Here is an 18806-nt window from a genome sequence, read left to right on the forward strand (position 1 = left end):
CTTATGAACACCCACTTGACCCTTTAATAGCTTGTGTTCACAGTATAGTTTCAACCTTTTTCTTTAGGCCACTAGGGGTCCCAGGATTTCATTAGGACTAGAAAACAACCCCAAGAATATTATTGATTTATTTATAAACAGTCTATGGTCCTTTTCCTATTGTCTCCAGACAAACAAAATAACATGTAAAAAAAGAATTGAGTCCACTCACCTTCAGTTTCTTGCATAAGTGTTCCTTATTTCTATTGTGGGAAACTACTGTGTGACATAAGAAGAGGGGGACATGCCCCTGAACCAAACAGTGATCAAGGATGCCATGCCATCCGTTGACACTTAAATGTACCCTGGTCTGTTTTTGTATGCCAAAGGGGCATGTGACCATACATGTGCCTTTGGATTAGCTCTATATCTGTGACTTTCTATGAAGTGGAACATCTAATATTTATGAAAAATGAAAACATCAGTAGTAGTTTAATGTCAAAAGTAATTGTAGACAAACCCTGTATTACATCCAATATAACATGACTATCTCAAGCTGTAGAATGCTTTTTTGGTTAGGGCTTCAGTGAACTGCAATGTACAACATAAATTCAGTAGTGTACTACTTTGCTTATTACAGTAATTACTCTCCTTGAACTATAAATACCTTAAACATAGTATGCACATCATAAACATAATAAACATCTTGGCCCAGATTTAAGAGGGCCTAGCACTCTTCCAACGCCACATTAACGTCATTAGCGCAACATTATGCCCGCGCCAGGCTTAATGTATGCAAAGGGGCGTTACTCTTTTAAGGCGGGGATGTACAAATGTCACAAAGAAATCTAACAGATTCCTTTGTATCATTTTTACCAATATTTTCAACGTCTGCTCTTAGCAGGCATTAAAAGGAGGCTCCCATTGATTTCAATGGGCCTCTGGTTGATTTGCAGGATTAGCGTAAAAATATTTTGATGTCAAAATATGCTGCAAAGCATTGAACTAGCATCAAAAATTCTGACGCTAGTTTTCTAACTACGCCATGGTGCACTGTATATTAAGTACAGCGCACACATGGGGGTGTTAGGGAGGCACAAAGGGGCGTGAGAAAAGTGGTGCTGCACCAGGTGCAGTGCCACTTTTCATAAATCTGACCCTTGAGTTTTGAGGAGCCTATCTGTTAACTTCATGTAATATGGATTCAAATGGACAGAGAAACAACAGTTTAGGAATCCATTAATATTGCAGTCAATTTTCAGTTTCTTGTTCAAAACATACCAAATGGAATAACCCTCAAATTATAAATATTTGAGGCCACTTCCTGAATAGGACTGCATTCATAGAAAACTTCACTTCCATAGTGATTCAATAAAGAATTTAAGACATCTGTGGAACCAACTCTTCTCAAGCTGTGGTGGGTTTTCAAACATCAAAATCGCAGCTGCAGCAACTAAACATCTCAATTGCACAGTAAGAACAACATTGATCGTGAGGAAACCTCAATCAAAGTTGGCTGCCATCATTCCGAAGCTAAGGCCCATATTTATACTCTGTTTGTGCCAGATTTGTGTCATTTTTATTAAAGAAAATTCAATGCAAACTTAACTCCATATTTATATTTTGATGCTAGACCCATCTAGCATCAAAAATATGGAGTCAGCGTCATTTTAAGGCCTTGCGTCAATGAGATGCAAGGTAGGTGTTCTTGTCCAAAAAATGATTCAAACACCTTAGCTCCATATTTATCCAACAGGGCAAAAATGACGCACTGGTGGGAGGCGGACCCGAAAAATGATGCTAAACCTGATATGCGTTTAAATTTAACGCCTGGGTCAGGACAGGCGTTAAAATGAGGCAAACACACCACTACTTAAGGAAAACACACACAAGCAACATCACAGCCCAACAGGACAACATGGAGGTGCTACTTATGCAGCCTGCAAGTTGACGCCGAGCACAGGACCAACAGCAGTAGCCACCAACACCCCAATGTGGCCCCCAAAGGCAACGCAGAAGGCAGGACAGGGTCTTCAGGAACAGGACAACCGTCCATGGCTTCAGGGAACAGGACAACATCCGGAGGTACAGACTGATCTGGGAAGCCATACAGCAGCTGCTGCACCAAATTGAGCCGCAAATAACAGCTAGCCTGCAGACACCAAACAATATACCACGGTTACCCAGCTGGCAGCTGTCCTGCTTAAGTTGGCAAGTGGCTCCTTCCAAACAATGGGTGCCCTGGTCGCTGGAGTGTCACAGCCCTCATTCTCCGTCTTCCTACCCAAGGTTTTGGATGCCATAATCTCCCTCACACCCACTACATCAGCTTCACCAACACCCAGAAGCAGCAGGAGATAAAACAGGGGTTTTCCATGGCTTCCCGCATGTGCTCGGTGCAATTGACTGCACCCATGTCTGGAGCGTACCACCTGTAGCAGCAGAGTATCTATTCCAGAACAGAAAGCACAGACACTCCATCAATGTGCTGTCCATAGCTGACCTTCAGGGATTCTTCCTCAACATCTTGGCCAAGTATCCTGGAGGTGTACATGATTCCTTCATATTCCGCCACAGCATGATCAATCAGCACTTCCAGGATGGACAATATGGCAATGGACTTCTTGTTTGTAAGTCCATAAACACAGCAATATACACACAGCACAGCAACCCTGTAGGAAATACAAAACATACACCACTACATTGACACGTAGGCAGGATGACACTGAGGTGTGACACAGGAAGTTATGTTGTACACCCTGACACAATGGGATACACACCTATGGACAAATGACGGCTGCCACAAACATTAGCTGCCACTCTAGAGCTACAAGGGACCAATGTCAAAGCACACAGTGACAATGACATGGCCTGCACTGGAAGTGCAACTTGGAAGATGAATCATTTACAATTACATTAGGCCACATTGTCAATCGGACACCCTCCCAAGCAGCATGCCTCCTAGTTGGTTCCCTCGCTTTCTGTTTTCTCTTGGGTTATCATGTCTGGTAAGTGTCCTATCAGTCTTTACCTGTCTAGTCTAGAAGTGTTTTCATTTGTATTTGGGCTGACACCTGGTTTCCAGGAGGCCCCCATCCTTTGTCTAGTGTTGCATGTAGTCATTAGTGCCTAACAGTGACAGTGTGCTATGGCTGTATTCCAGGAATTGCCACTGTGTCTCCAGCCGGACCCATAAGGGCTAGTCTTGTGTATGTAAGTACAATCCTTGTTTGTGCCCTAAGGGTCCAGAAACAGAATCACTTCTGCTGCCTCCTTTCTATGTGGCTTGTGTGGTGACTATCTGTAAGATTCATCTGCACAGAGGCACTGACGTTCCCTGTTGCTGAGGAAAGTTCTGAGCCCTACCCTGTGTACAATCTTAGTTCACACTAAGGTTGCTCTGCCTTCACATTTCTGTTTTCTCTGCCTTACCATAGCTGGCCTTTCCCCTTGTATGCCTTTAGCTGCTCTTCTGCTTTGGTACACTACTTCCTTGCGAGATACTCTCTGAACACAAGGGGTGCCCCTAACGGAGTCTGGACTAAACTCGCCCGAAACCATAACACCATGGAGCCCAAAGCTGACGCAGGGTACACATGCCCACACACTTGAACTGGACACTTCCGTGGAATGCACATCTGAAAATATGTTCACACATGCAGCCAGGGCAGCAGGTCCACCACAGCAACATAAGTAACATAGGTAATTCTTAAGTTTATTGGTGGAATTAAGGCACAGTGTCTCAAACACAGTATGCACCAAACATGTACACAAGGCCGACATATGGGTAGTTCACACACAAGTCACCATGAAGTCGTAATCAACAATTAATGACATATGAGGTGTAACATATTTGATCTAGCACTCATCTGCCATCCTCAGTCATCCCTGAGTTGTGTTTGTCGTGTGAAATGTATTGTCCCCAAAGTCAAACAACTACACACATCACGAGTCAACACATATTACAAACACATATCATGACTGTTGTAGATCACTGATTGCCATCAGATGTAGATACCCATTTGAAACACATTCATACATGAGCATTATGTCCAATGTATTATATGTCGTTCCTTCAGAAACACACATATTGTTGTCACAGATCATTCACACACAAAACACACAGTTGCATGCTCTACCACATGTGGCCAACAACTATACCACACGCTGCAGGCCAAACCTACCTATCTTCATGTTGATACAGGGTGCATGCATGTTAAATAGTTGAAAATCATGCAATCACAGTTTGAGTGAAAAATGTTGACGCAACTGCGTTGAAAAATCATGCAAATGCTAACTAACCATACATATGTCCTTAGCGTCAATTCCACCTGCGCACCACACGCTTGCGGACATCCATTGAAATTGAAGTCTACAGGCAATGCCTGGTATTTTGCTGCACATGTAGGGTATGTGGCAAAAATATTCACGCAAATATCGTATGCATCAAAAAAATACACGCATGGAGGAAAACGGTCCGCAAAGGGGACAGGAAGTGATCCTGTTTACATGCATGATACAGTGGGTATACTTTCACTTTCACTTTACAGTCTGTGCTTTTTCTTGACTGTGTGGCTGTGTCATGGTTTTGCTGGTGTCTGGATTGCATTTCTTGTGGTGTCTCTCTTGTGTCTTTTGTGTATTCTGTTTGTTTTTCGTACCCGTGTATGTGCTTTTGTGTAGTTTAGTGTCTTTTGGATTGTATTTGTACTGCCGGTGTGTGTCTGGGGGTTAGATTAGTTGGGTTAGTTGGGGTTCTTAGGTTTGGTCTGTAAGTTTCCTTTTTTAACATTTATTTCCTTCTTTTTATGCTTTTTCTGTTTTCCTTTGTTGTGCAAGGACATGTCCGGAAGGGCGAGGCTGACCCGCATGGGGGAGGAGGAGCTTGGGGGATTTGTGTGGCTGGTGTGCCACTTCCTTCCATTGATGCTGGAGATGGGTGGGCGTGTGATACAGGGTTGTCACACGGAGGCAAGGTGGGTGTGGTGGGGCAAGGTGCTCTACTACCTCAAAAGAGTATACTACACAAGCAGGAATGAGCACCAGCTCAAGCATTGCTGGGCTGACTTGGTGGCCAGAGAGCAGGATGTGCTGGACCAGCTTGGTGTGGTGACCGATGGCCCTGTTGGTGAGAATCACATTGACAAATGTTTACAGAAGAATGCTCCTGAGTGACAGTAGCAGATGTCTTGATGTGCTGCGTGCAATGTTGTGGCCATGTTGAATGCAAGCAGAACAAACTGCTAGTGTACCAGTACTGAGATTTAGTCCACATGTCTATACATGTTAACAATGCAGTCCTGCGGTTTGTTGAGTCATGTACAACTATCACTTAGGGCCACATGAACCAAGCTATTTTAAACTGTCACAAACGGCCTAGCTTTCTGATTTTGTGTGTTTACATTACAAAGACATGTTTATTGCAATGCACATTACCAATTTTGGCTTTCTGCAATCACATTGCCGAATCACAAATAGGGTTTGCTAGTGGAATCTAGGAAGGGGCGTTCCCTTCCTATTAGCGAGTCGTAGTCTGCTGATTGATTGATTGGTGACCACGAATGCTGTCACTAAACAATTGCAATTATCATCAGTTTCAAGTTTGTGCTGACCCATTTGCAAAAGAGAAGGGGTCCCCATGGCATCCCTTCCCCTTTGTGAATGTATGCCCAAACATTGTTTTAGAGCAGGTAGTGCTCCCAAGGACCACTGTCTGCTTAATAAAATATATATAAAAGTTATAATATTGGTTTTTGTCATGCTTTCTGATTAACCCTTGATGAAATAAGGCTGCATTTCAAAAAAATATATACATCTCTATTTGAAAGCAATCACAGACATGGTGATTTGATGAGCCCAGCAGGCCACCATCCCTTTGAGTGCCGCCATACCCAAAGGGTTTGCAAAATGAGACCTACCTCATCAAAATTCATGAGGTAGGTCAGTTGCTACCTCATTTGTGATTTGCAAACAGTGTCATTGAAAGTGTTGTACCTCAGATTATCCTACTCGCAAACTGCAAGTTGCTAAATCTTGCAATGTGTGACTCACAAAACCTGATCTTTGTACATGTGGCCCTTAGTCATACATTTCAGGTGAAATGCCAACACCTATGCCCATGCATTCTGTCAATGATGATCAGGTAAGACACTGTCAGCATACCACATTTCACTGTATCAGGACAGCAATGTGGCCAATCTATGTTTTGTGGCTACACTGTCATCATTACACACACTTGATCCCTGCCATTCTGTTGGCAAAGGGGGCATACACGGTTTAGGAGCCACTGCCATTGGGGCATTTGTTACCTACAGACAACTGTGCCACATCTGTCATGGACCACTGAATGCTTGATAATTGCAGACTGAAAATTGAGCCACATGACCATCACACAGTAACTCAGTGCCCCTTGATGCACAAGCCACAATACTTGAGTCACTAGTATTGCAGTTCACCAGGGAAGTGCCATTGAAATTGTCACCCAAATACAAATCATGACATGGAGCACCATCTGAAATGGATTATCCACAAATGTTTGTAGTCAGGTTTAGCACCACATGGTTATTAGGCCCACTGCATATGTGCAGATGTGTGTCTATCACTCACTGGAGTGTCAGTGTCAATGTGAGTTTGTAGTGGTATGCCTGTTGGAGTGTCTCCATTCAGGATCACCAGTTCACTCATGTAAAATGTTACATACTGTGATATGTTGTCCACAGATTTGTACAGTGATCTGACATTGAGCATATATTTCCTTTCCATGTCTTACAGGTGGACCTGCCCCATACCATCGGGGAAGTGGCTCGATTTCAGGACCCAGACGTAAGTGTGATAATGTCTGTCCTGTGTAGGGATTGCAACTGTTGTCTGAGTGACTCTTGTGTGTTGCACTCATTGCAAGATATGATGAGCTGGCACTTGATCTGATAAATTACTTGACTGGATGTTGACATAGTGTTCCATGCAAGGGTTAGACAGTCACAGGCAGAGAGTGATATCCTGGGAGTCTTGTGATTTGCAATAGGAAGCAGCGTGTGAACAAGGTGATTACTAGCCACATGTAGGACCACTTGTGAAATGGAAGTGCTCCTCTGTCAGTATATTGCCACTGGGTCATACCCTCATTCTCACAACAGTGATGCATCCATTTTTTGCACACAATTGTGCATCCCTGTATTGTAATATACAGATAGAACAGTATGGGTAAGTGTCCCCCAGCATCGAGCCCCATAAGTTGTACTCCATTTACGTGACACTTCTGTGGTATGCAATAGGCGTGCATGGAGGTCAAGGCCAGACGAGTGCTGGCATCAATATAGGTGTTTTGTGAATTGTGTTGGCAGATCAGGTGTTGATGGTTGTCCACAACTGGACACATGAATGTACATGTGAATGACCCATGGATACCTAATTCCTAAATGGCCGCCCTCTTCACATGTGTTCCAATCACTAAATCCATGGGCAAGTGGACATGCCTTTGTGGTTGTCCTCAACAGTTGAGATGATGTATTGCATGCCCATCCCCCCTGAGGCACAGGGGTAGGGGAACAACAAATATGTAGGTAGATGTGATGGTCACAATGTAGATGACAGTCATCTCATTCAAGCATGCATGTGTCCCAAACAACACCGACCCCTTATGATTAGCAACGGCATACCATCCTGCCAATTACATCTACAAATCACTGGTCTTGGGTGCCTTGAAGTTGACTCACATGAGGATGATTAGTCGGCCTGGCCCGTGTGAAGTAGTTGCTGCCTTTGCATTGTGACATACTGCACTACATCAATGCACAGATCACTTTATTTGATCAAACTCTTGTGGTTTGCTGTGCAAAAGACATGATGGGTAAGCTGTGTTGCCATTACATTCATCAAGGACATTCTATCATCTGGACTGTGATTTGGACAGCATGTGCAAATTGAGGCAGAGGGTTAGATTATCATCTGTGCATGCATCACAATGATGACACTGATGGTTGCCTGTCTCATTTTTACAGCTGCCAGCATGGATGTAGCAGAGATCAGGGCTTTCCAGAAGCAGGCAGTGAGATACAGACACATCGTGGATGTCGAGTCTGGGTACCGAAGGATGGCAAGACGCTATCAGAGAGAGTGAGGCACAGGAGAATGGCGTGCTTTCAGCCGAGGGGGACTGGCATTGGCCACAAAGGTTGTAGCCACCAAAACTGCACCCAGTACCACAGCGGCCACCCTCACATCTGCCCCACCTGCTGCACCGTCATCCTCTGCATCACCGACCACCACACCTGCTGCACCATCAACATCTGCAACTCAGACCACAACACCTGCTGCAATGGACATGGCCACAATTGCTGAGCTCCAGAGGGACATGAGGAAAATGTTTTTAAAAACTAGACACAATACAGAAGAATGTGGACAAAAATACCCGGAGGCTGAAGGCAATTAAAAAAAAAGACACTGAGGAGGGCAAACCTGTGAACTCTTGCCACCCCCACCCCTAATTCAGCTCCCTCCCCCTCATTCCTCATCCTGTTTTGTAGTGGGTTTAAGGGGTTTAGTGTTAGGTTAGAGTAGGTTAGTTTTTAGATAGGATAAGTAGGTGTGGGAGGTTTCATATTATTACATGTTAGTTTGTGGGTGGGTGGATGGGTGGGGGTTAATGTTGGGGCTGTTGTGTATTTACAAATAAAAAAACCTTTTAAAAAATATTTTAAAAATAAAAAAAATACAAACAAATATGTAATTGTTTAGTATTAGTTATAATATGTTTAGGTTACTAAATGCTGTCATACATGTCTTTCATCATATGGGGGAATGGGGGCAAATGTTTAGAGTGTGTTGTTAAATGTGGTAAGTAAGCTTAGCATAGGATAGTTTGGGCCAGTTGTGTGTGATGTATAGTTAGGATAAGTTAGGTGAGTAAAGTTGTGTTACATAGTTTAAAATTCAGTTTCATACATAGTTATTAAAGATTTAGGTACTCCCTTACTGCATGTGCCATATGCTTGGGGCTCAGGGTCTTTGCATGAGCATACAGTGCCAATTGTCTGTTGGCCTGTGAATTCAGTCCTGCTGTGCTGCCTTCCTGTTCCTTGCCATTTTTCCTTTGTCCTCCTCTTGCAGTCATGCCGTGTTTCTTGCACCCAGTGACAGTTCTCCTGACCTCTGCCACACTGTTAATCTTGTCCACAATCTGTTGCCAAACTGCCTCTCTCCTCCCAATTGGCAATTTAGAGGTGATGAAGAGTTGATGCTGGTGCTCCCACAAGAAGTTGTCTCCCTCAGGTCTCTCCTGGCTTCTGGGATCAATTTTGGGGCTCCTTAGCACTGTTTGCTCCATCTCTGTTGCTTTTTGATGCTATTGCGGGAAAAATGGCACATATCCATTTTGCAATGTGTTTCCATGTCGTAAACCGGATTAGAGTCATTTTTCCTGCGTTAACATCATTTTGCCTTACGACAAGGTGCAATGGTTAGCATCAAGAAAAATCACTTTTAACCTATTCTTAGCGCCATCCAGCGTCAAAGTATAAATTTGATGCACTGGTGGCATTCAGAAATTGCGCTACCCAGGGCTGACATTTTTTACGCAAAACTACATTAGCGCAGTTTTGCGTCAAAAAGTATAAATCTGGCCCTATGTGAGAGAGTTCATTCATCAAGGGCAATCTAATTCATGCTCAGTGCTGTTGCATACTGCATCCTCCAAAGATGCAAAGTCATTCATCAACTGGTATTGACACTGGCTACAGCTTTTCCTGATGTGACTTTGGTTAATGGGAGTGCACAAAATCCATTCCTGCAGAGACTAGTCTGGTAATCCATCCTTATTGGTGCTCCTGGTTAGATTTCCCTCACCCTCAGACATGTTGATATACCTATGCCATCGTTCAGAGAAGAAAAGATGTACATGTATCACATATCTCTCTTTGTGGAGTATACATGTTGGTGGGAGAAGCATTTGGAGAATAAAAGACCCACCAAAGAGCTCACAAAGATTATAAGGCCCTTCCCAAATCAGGGCATCAGTGGCACACACAGGAATGTATTTTTGGTGTGCATTTATTATACCCTAATCTATTGTAGCACATATGGATGTGTATTTTCATGACCATAAAATACTAGCAAAGACTAGCGAAACTAAAAAATCAGTAAGGACCAGAGACATTTAATGGCATGGGCAAAGTGGGTAATTGACCAGAGCCACTACCTTCCAAGGGACACCCTCATAAAGTTAGTGTGAAGGTTGGAATTATTGCCATAATAATAATAATGCTTATTAAAAAATCATATTTTTCTAATTTGACAGCTGAGCATGTTCAACAGATATTTAGGGCCACATTTACTAAGTGTTTACGCTGGGCAATGTCACGTAGAGTGAAATAAAGCATTTCGACCCTTTACAAATGCATTTACATTTCAGCGCAACAGTTATTCTGAACTGGAAGGTGCTCCTTTCTCACTGCAATTAGTATTTTGCACTGCATTCACCAATTTGCGACAAGACAGCATTACTTGGCTGTAACTTAGGCAGATTATTTCGCAAATCATTCTACATGATCTTTATTTATACCCCCAAATTCTTCTATTTCACATCTCAGTTGATTCTAGTATTACAAGTCTGAATCGGAGTGTGGTATATTAAGGTGTTCATGATTTTTCAAGATCGCTGATTGTGGACTTTTGCATGATCGTTTGTATTTTTCTTTGGTCATGGGTTTGGCTTGCCTATTATCCCTTTGTTAGCATATGCTTTGGGTTTCAACAACTCTGGTGTGTCACATTAGGAAATGTATTTCAGGCTATATTATTGTGGGATTTGACTTCTTGGATTACTTTGTTGGTTACTACAATAATGTGTATATACAGCAAGATTTCTGATTTCATCAGTTCCTCTTTTTGTATGCTTAATCACAGTTTCCTAGGACCGTGTGGCTGGATTGTGGGGAGGCTTACTCTTATACTTTGATAACTAAGGGCCAGATGTATCAAAAGTTTTTGCATTCGCAAATGGTGCGAATCGCAGAAATCAGCCGTTTGCGAATGCAAAAACATGTTTAGCAATTTATGAAAGGCATTCGCAGGCCAAAAACAAGGAATCTCAAAAATATTGATTTTTAGCAAAGCAACACGGTTTAGGTGTCGCAATCTGCGTATCGCAATTTGCGACATGAAAAACCAAATAGCTATATGCATCACGCAAATTGCGAGCCTGAATAGCGACTAGAAAATACAGAATTGGTATTTGTTGTTGCAAATTGCGATACGCAGATTGCGACACGCAAAACCATGTCGCAATGTGATGCATCAAAAAATCGCAAATTGCGAATATTCGCAGAATGGCCTTTTGCACATGCAATTTACCACGGATTGAAACCAGGTGGTAACCAGGTGCAACCTATATAACGAGGCCCAGAATGCCTCAGCCTCTTTTCCACAATGGCTGCACTCTACGTAATGGCGAGGAGAATGAGGATCTTGGCAGGTTTGAGGAAAGGGAGGAGGAGACAGGAGCACATTTTCAGATTGCACATTAACCTTTTTGACCAGACTGAGGAGGACATTTTTGATAAGTACAGGTTGAGCTCAGCCATGATACTTGACCTGATACAACCCCTACTGCAGCACACAACACACAGGACTAATAGCATACCCACCCATGTGCAGGTATTATGCTCCCTGCACCCACTAGCCTCAGGGAGCTATCAAGGGGTCATAGCAGCACCTGGAGGGGTATCACAGAGTGCCCTCTCTAGATTTGTCAATGCATTTCAAAATGCCATGCTGAGCAGAATACACCAGTACATCAGATTCCCCCACACCCCACAGGAAATACAGCAGACAAAAATTGTTTTCTACCAGATAGCACAGTTCCCCCATGTCCTAGGTGCCATAGATGGGACACATGTTGCAATCTGTCCACCATCGACCACAGAGTATGTGTACCGCAACCGTAAAAAACAACATTCAATGCACATACAGGTGATATGCAATGCCTCCTACATCATAAGTGATCTCGTGACCAGGTACCCAGGGAGCACACATGATTCATACATCTTTCGACACAGCGGGATTCACACAAGACTGCTAGCTGGGGAATTTGGTGAAGGATATCTACTAGGTAATTTGCAACTTTACAATGTTGCATTGATGGCAGTGTGATGTCAGATGGCACAGCTACTCATTATACCCTCTGTTCCTTCCAGGAGACAGTGGCTATGCAGTGCGCACCTACATGATGACGCCCTACCTAAATCCTGCAACACCAGCATAGTGGAGATACAATTCAGCACACAGGGCAACCCGCAATGTGGTGAAGCGCACCTTTGGCCCGCTGAAGAGTCGCTTTCGGTGCATCCACAAAAGTGGAGGGGCACTACAGTACAGCCCGGACACGATCTGTAGAATAGTGGCCACATGTGAGATCTTGCACAATATAGCTACCACCAGGGGCATACCTGCGGAAATATAGGAGCCAGACTCAGATGAGGATGATGATCCCATACCACCCCTACAGCCAGCAGACAGGACCAGTGCAGCAGAGGGCAGCAAACACGTGCTGACATCACGCACAATCATTTCAGAACTAAGTAATGACAACACCACCTCACTGACATGTATTCTGGTAGTTAGCACCTTTATTACCTTGACTTCAGGTAACATATGTATCACTAGGACAAAGCAATACACATGAGGCAGACATGAGCCATTAACAGTGTCACACTATTATCATCATAGTTTTACTGTATTGCTACATGTGAAGGCAGTCCCTTGTAACCCTCAATGTCACTTCTTAAGACCACGCATTCCACTTGAGTGCGCAGTGGCCTCGCTGGCACCTCTTGTATCAGGCTCACAGGCAGTACTGTGCCTGGCACCTCTTGTATCAGGCTCACAGGCAGTACTGTGCCTGGCACTGCGACGTCTAGGATCCATCACAGGGACTGCAAGACTGCTGAGTCTAGATGACTCCTCAGTATCCCCAACACCCAGTTCGCTGGGAGTAGCACTGTGTGCTGTCAGCATAGCATCCAGAACGTTGGTTATTTGCGCCAATCTCTGTGCACCGTCCCGACTGCTATGTGCTGCCTCCACCTGTGTGGCCACAGCAAGCCGTGATATCAGGGCAGTTGATATAGCAAGACAATTACGGATCTCCAAAAGCCATTGAACATTCCCATGAATTGCCGTTCGCGCCTGCGGTGGCTCACACACTCATGCCTGATCTCAGTACAGAGTTCCTTAATGGCATTTGTCAGTTCCTTGGTGTTATCTGCAGCTGTTTGCTGTCCCTCATGCAGCTTGCAGATGTTCACATTCAGAGACTCCAAGTGCTTGTGCAGTCCCCCCATATTGGCATTGTGTGACTGCAACTGCCTGTGCATTGCCCTCATGTTTTTGCATTACATGTGCTGCACTTTGAGCATGGGAGCTTCAAGGCCACCAAAGATTGATGGGCCCTCGCCTTCATCTGTGTGCTGTGTGCCTGCTTCGTGAGGCCTCCTGCGGGGAGTTGAGTGACGCTGGGGCAGGGACTGCTGCCTTCCTGTGGATCTAGCTTCTGGGGGTGGTGTGTGGCCTTCATCAGGCATTTCATCTAGGTTCAAATCGTGGAGAGGTAACACCCTTGCCCTGCATCTGATTGGTGCTATACACAATGACTCGCTGGTGTTAGAGTTGGACAGTGGCTGTGTTTCTGCATCCCCCACATTGGCACATTCTGCTGCTGCTGGGCCGGAGCCATCTGCAACGACAATGTGCAGCATGTCATTTATGTATGTTTAACCAGTCCCATAAGGCATTGTTGTGCCACATGTAAGATGTGGAATGGACTACTTATCACAATGCTTTGCACTAATTTCTATTTCCTAAGTGGCATTTGTACGTGCACATGTGGGGATACACATCATTATTGGACTTACCTTTACTGGTGCTGGGTGTGCCGGAAGTGTCAATGTCAGGGACCTCACTGACAGCTTCTGGAAGCAGTGTGGACTCCACCAGGTCTTCCATGGGGGTGGAGGGTGTCTGGGTGGATGGTCTGCCTCCTGTGCTCCTTGCCTCCTTTAGCCTGCTGGCCACCCTCTCCTTGGCACGGGAACACAGGTCGTACCACCTCTTGCGTATCTCTTCCACTGAGCACTGCGCAACCCCTACTGTGCCGATTTTGGTCTGGATGTCAGCCCAAAGTTTTAGCTTCTCACTCTCTGGTACCTGGAGTGAGCTCTTCCCAAAGAGCCAGTCATGGCTCCTGACCACCTCCTCAGTGAGCACCTCCAATTCTTGCTCACTGAATTTCAGCTTTCTCGTCCTCTCTCCCTTCTCCTTCCCATTGCCAGCATTGGCCATGTTGGTGTTAGGTCCTGGCTTGCTCCCACACCTGCTCCCTGGGGCTGGTGTGTGACTCTCTGACTGCTCCTCTGGGTGTGGTACCTGGAAACAGCATGGGCTGACTCACTTCCTGCTTGTGATGTCATCAGGCTGTGCCGGGTAACCGTTTTCGCAATTTGCGATTTTCAAATTCCAAATCGCAATTTTGTTTGCGATTTGGTATTTGAACCTCGCAAATTGCATTAGCGATTTTTAAGAAATCGCTATTTCGACTCGCAATTTTGGTATATCACATTTTGCGTGCCGGAAATAGCGATTTCTAAAAATTTGCTATTAGGGACTCACAAAGCGAAATCTTCATACATCTGGCCCTAAGTTTATTGAAGGCCTCTCATTTGAAAATTGGAACTGTCTTTCTTTGATGGAGTGTGCAAGGAAAATCTCTCTTTTGTATGGAGATTGTTCATTTTGAGAATAAATCTGGTTGCTTTTCCTCACCCTGGTGCACCAGTCTTCATTTCTGATATTATATTTTAGGCTATTATTATTAAGCACTTGGGAGCACCAGTCGTACCCAGCCATCATTGTCCTTGATTTTATAAAATGTAATATTGTTTGAGATCACAAGGTATTCAATGAGTCATAAAGGGGTAATCAATTGCAAGTTGCTCCAAGCAGAGGACACCAAACTATGGGGGTTATTCTAACTTTGGAGGAGGTGGTAATCCATCCCAAATGTGACGGATTTACCACCAGCCGTATTACGAGTTCCATAGGATATAATGGACTCGTAATACGGCTGGTGGTATATCCGTCACTTTACCGTCACTTTTGGGACGGATTACCACTTCCTCCAAAGTTAGAATAACCCCCTATATCTCGCAATATGCACCATAAATCCTTAGGATGTCACTGAATATTTCAAACATCATGGCCAGAGGTCAACTCATATTACACATTAGCTCCCATTAATTCTCAGTATGTCTGCCAAGTCTCGTGATACCCTGAGCAAAACATAGGAGGGCTGACATATCTGGGCATGGCTTTTCAACAGGAGCACATTATCGGGCACCCAGTTGATGCTTATGCTTCCTTCATTGAACAGAAGAAGTTTTCTAGTTTGTGGACTGGTTAACATGGTTTCAGAGCATTGACAGAATAGAACCCTATTGCTCTGTGCAGATTGATGGTAGTATGTAAAATCCCTCCCCTGTGGGGTGGAAAACACATAACTCACTCTGCAGCTGAAATTGTTTGCCTTTTGAACACTCCACAATCAGCTCTCTTTCTGGACATTCTCACTGCTGTTTTCAGTGCATCGTGCACAGCAAGTTTGGTTACTACTTTTAGGAACATTGTTTCAGGACTTCTTCAGGTCTTTAAAGGTGTTTGGTGTTATTTTGAACTGTCTCCATTCCTTCGCTCTGGGCCTTTTCTATGCTGCCTGACATCAGTAACTCATTTTTGGCTACAAAAAAGTGTTTTTGCTTAAGTGCACGAAAAGCAGTATTTGTAGGGACTTTAAGGGGCATATTTATACTCTGTTTGTGCGGAATGTGCGTCAAAAAATTTGACGCACATTCGGCGCAAACACTGCCCCATATTTAAACTTCGACACCCGACCCCGCGGACGTCAAAATTCCACCATTTGCGTCATTTTTTGGAAGCGGGAGACTGCCTTGCGTTAATGATATGCAAGGTAGGCGTTCCCTTCCAAAAAATGACTTTAAGGCCTGTGCGCCTTATTTACACCGCAGCGTCATTTTGATGCACAGGAGGGGGTGGGCCTTAAAAAAACGGCGCACAGCCTGATGTGCGCCATTTTTTAACGTCTGGGCAGCGCAGGCGTTAAGGGATCTGTGGGCTTGGAAGGAGGTGCCCTCCGCTGCCCCCAGGGACACCCCCTGCCTCCCTCACCCACCCCTGGAGGACACCCATGGATGGGGGGACCCATCCTAGGGAACTAAAGGTAAGTTCAGGTAAGTATTTTTTTTGTTTTTTTAAGTGATATAGGGGGGCCTGATTTGGGCCCCATACATGCCACTATACCCAATGACCATGCCCAGGGGACATTAGTCGCCTGGGCATGGCCATTGGGCAAGGGGGCATGACTCCTGTCTTTGCTAAGACAAGAGTCATGTCAATGGGGATTGTGCGTAAAAAAAAATGGCGCAAGTCTGGTTTGAGGCCTGATTTTTGCCTCAGACCTGACTTGCACCATTTTTTGACGCACAACCCCCATTTTCCCATACGCCAGCGCTGCCTGGTGTGAGTCATTTGTTTTACTCAGACCAGTCCGCAGCGCCGTCTAACATCATTCCATAAATAAGGCGCCCGCATGACGCATTGGAATGGCGTTAGCCAGCGGGGAAATTGTTTACGCACAACTGCGTTGGTGCAGTTGTGCGTGAAAAAGTATATATATGCCCCTAAATTTGTACCTTACCTGCAGGGCTGTCTAGGGCCTGCAAGGTGTGGATTGAACCTGGCTGAATCCAATGAGATTCTGACCTGAAGAGCAGTACCCTTCCCCCTCAGCATCAGCCTGTGATTTCCTTATTGCCCCTCTAGCTCTCAAGCAAGCCTGAGCTCTACTCTCATACCTGCCCAGGCCCTTCAATTTTATGGAGAGAACCCCAAAACAGGCAGCTCCATTTTGTAGTCCCAGCTTCTCTAGGTCCTCAACAGCCCAGGGAGCAGAAGGATAAAGAAGGTGGTAAGAACATAGCCTTATGCTGCACGTTTTTTAAACTTTAAAATTGACTTTTTCTCCACCTGTGACTGTTTAAATTGAACTCCTATTTTCTGTGCAATTTGTATTTTTAAAAAGTGCTGATTTTCTACCTTTGATTGTTTACATCTCTCTTCTACTTTTCCCCTGTACTGTGTCAAGGCTTGTGTTTTTTAACGGTTAATAGGCAAACTAAATCTCACAGGCTAAGCAGAGTGTGTTTATGAGGCTGCCTAATCTTCTTTATGGTTTAAACTGTGCTTGCAAATTGTATGTAGCACTCTTTTTTGGTGGGAAAACGTATTTGCTTAAGTGTGTGAAAAGCAGTATGTGTAAGGACGTTTAATTTGGGCATTACCTGCAGGGTTGACCAGGACCTGCAAAGTGTGGATTGAGCCTGTCTGTATCCAAGGAGATTTTGACCTGAGGAGCAGGTCCCTGTCCCCTTTTCAGTAGCATGTGCTTTCTTGATTGGTCCTTTAGCTCCCAAGCAACCTTGAACCATCCTCCTACACTTGCCCAGAGCCTTTAAGTTTGAGGAGGGAACTCAGAGACAGCCACCTCCATTTTATAGTCCAAACTTTGCTGTGCCCTAAGTAGCTCAGTAAACAGAAGGAAGAAAGTGGTAAGAACACAAGCTTGTGCTGTGTATTCTTAAAACTTTAAAACTGCCTTTTCTCCACTCATGACAGTTTAAATCAAACTCTTGATTTCTGAGCAATTTGTACTTTTAAAACTACTGGTTTCTACCCATGATTGTTTAAATCACTCTCCTAGTTTTCCCCCGCATTGTGCCAAGGCTTGCTTTTTTTTAATAAAGGCTAAAAGGCAAACTAATTCTCAGAGGCTAAGCAGAGTATGTTTATGAGACTGCTTCATCTACTGTATCGGTTAAACTGTGCTTGGAAAGTATATGTAGCACTTATTTTTTACAAGAAAAGGTGTTTTGCTTAAATGCGCAAAAAGCAGTATTTGTAGGGGGCTTTAACTTTGGGCCTTACCAGCAAGGTAGACTAGGACCTGCAAAGTGTGGATTGAGTCTGTCTGTTTCCTACAAGATTCTGACCTGAAGAGCAGCTCCCTGTCCCCTTCCTATCAGCCTATGCCTAAGGCAACATGCCATTTATATGATTCTTACTAGTTGTTGCATCTGTGCTCTGACTGGTTCCTAGGGATAGGGTTTCTAGGGTAGCCTTAGAGCTTAAAGTTGGAGTTCTGAAAGGCTGATAGGTCAGGATTTTGATTGGATCCCATGGCTCGGGTTTCTATTGGACTTGGAGTTCAGCTTTGGATTGGTTACCAGGGAAAGGTTTGTGATTGGTTGAAAAGGGTCAGGTCTCCCATTGGTCCTAGGGCTTACGGCTAGGGTTCTGATTGGTAAGATGTAGGAATAGGTTCCCTTTGGTCGATAGGGCTATTTAGTCCTAGATTTCAAAGCATCTCATCCCAGGCCCACAACATAAACTATCTCTTCCAGCTATCAAATTAAACACAAACATTCATATCTCTTATCCATCCCCTCTCACACACCCCATCAACTCTTCTAAAAAACACATCACCACCCCCGTTATCATTCAACTTACACTCACCAACAGTACTTTACATACGAATCCTTCTCAGAAAAACACTATACCAATATCTCCTCTCACTACCCAACAAAAACAAACATAATACACACCAGAACATCAAAATCACACAAAACACACACAAAAGAGTGGTTTGATGTGCCTGCACCAGCAGCAGTGGTGTCAGCCGGACTCCTGTGTGGACTGTATTTTCA

Source organism: Pleurodeles waltl, chromosome 3_1, assembly GCF_031143425.1.
Source record: "Pleurodeles waltl isolate 20211129_DDA chromosome 3_1, aPleWal1.hap1.20221129, whole genome shotgun sequence".
Classification (NCBI taxonomy): domain Eukaryota; kingdom Metazoa; phylum Chordata; class Amphibia; order Caudata; family Salamandridae; genus Pleurodeles; species Pleurodeles waltl.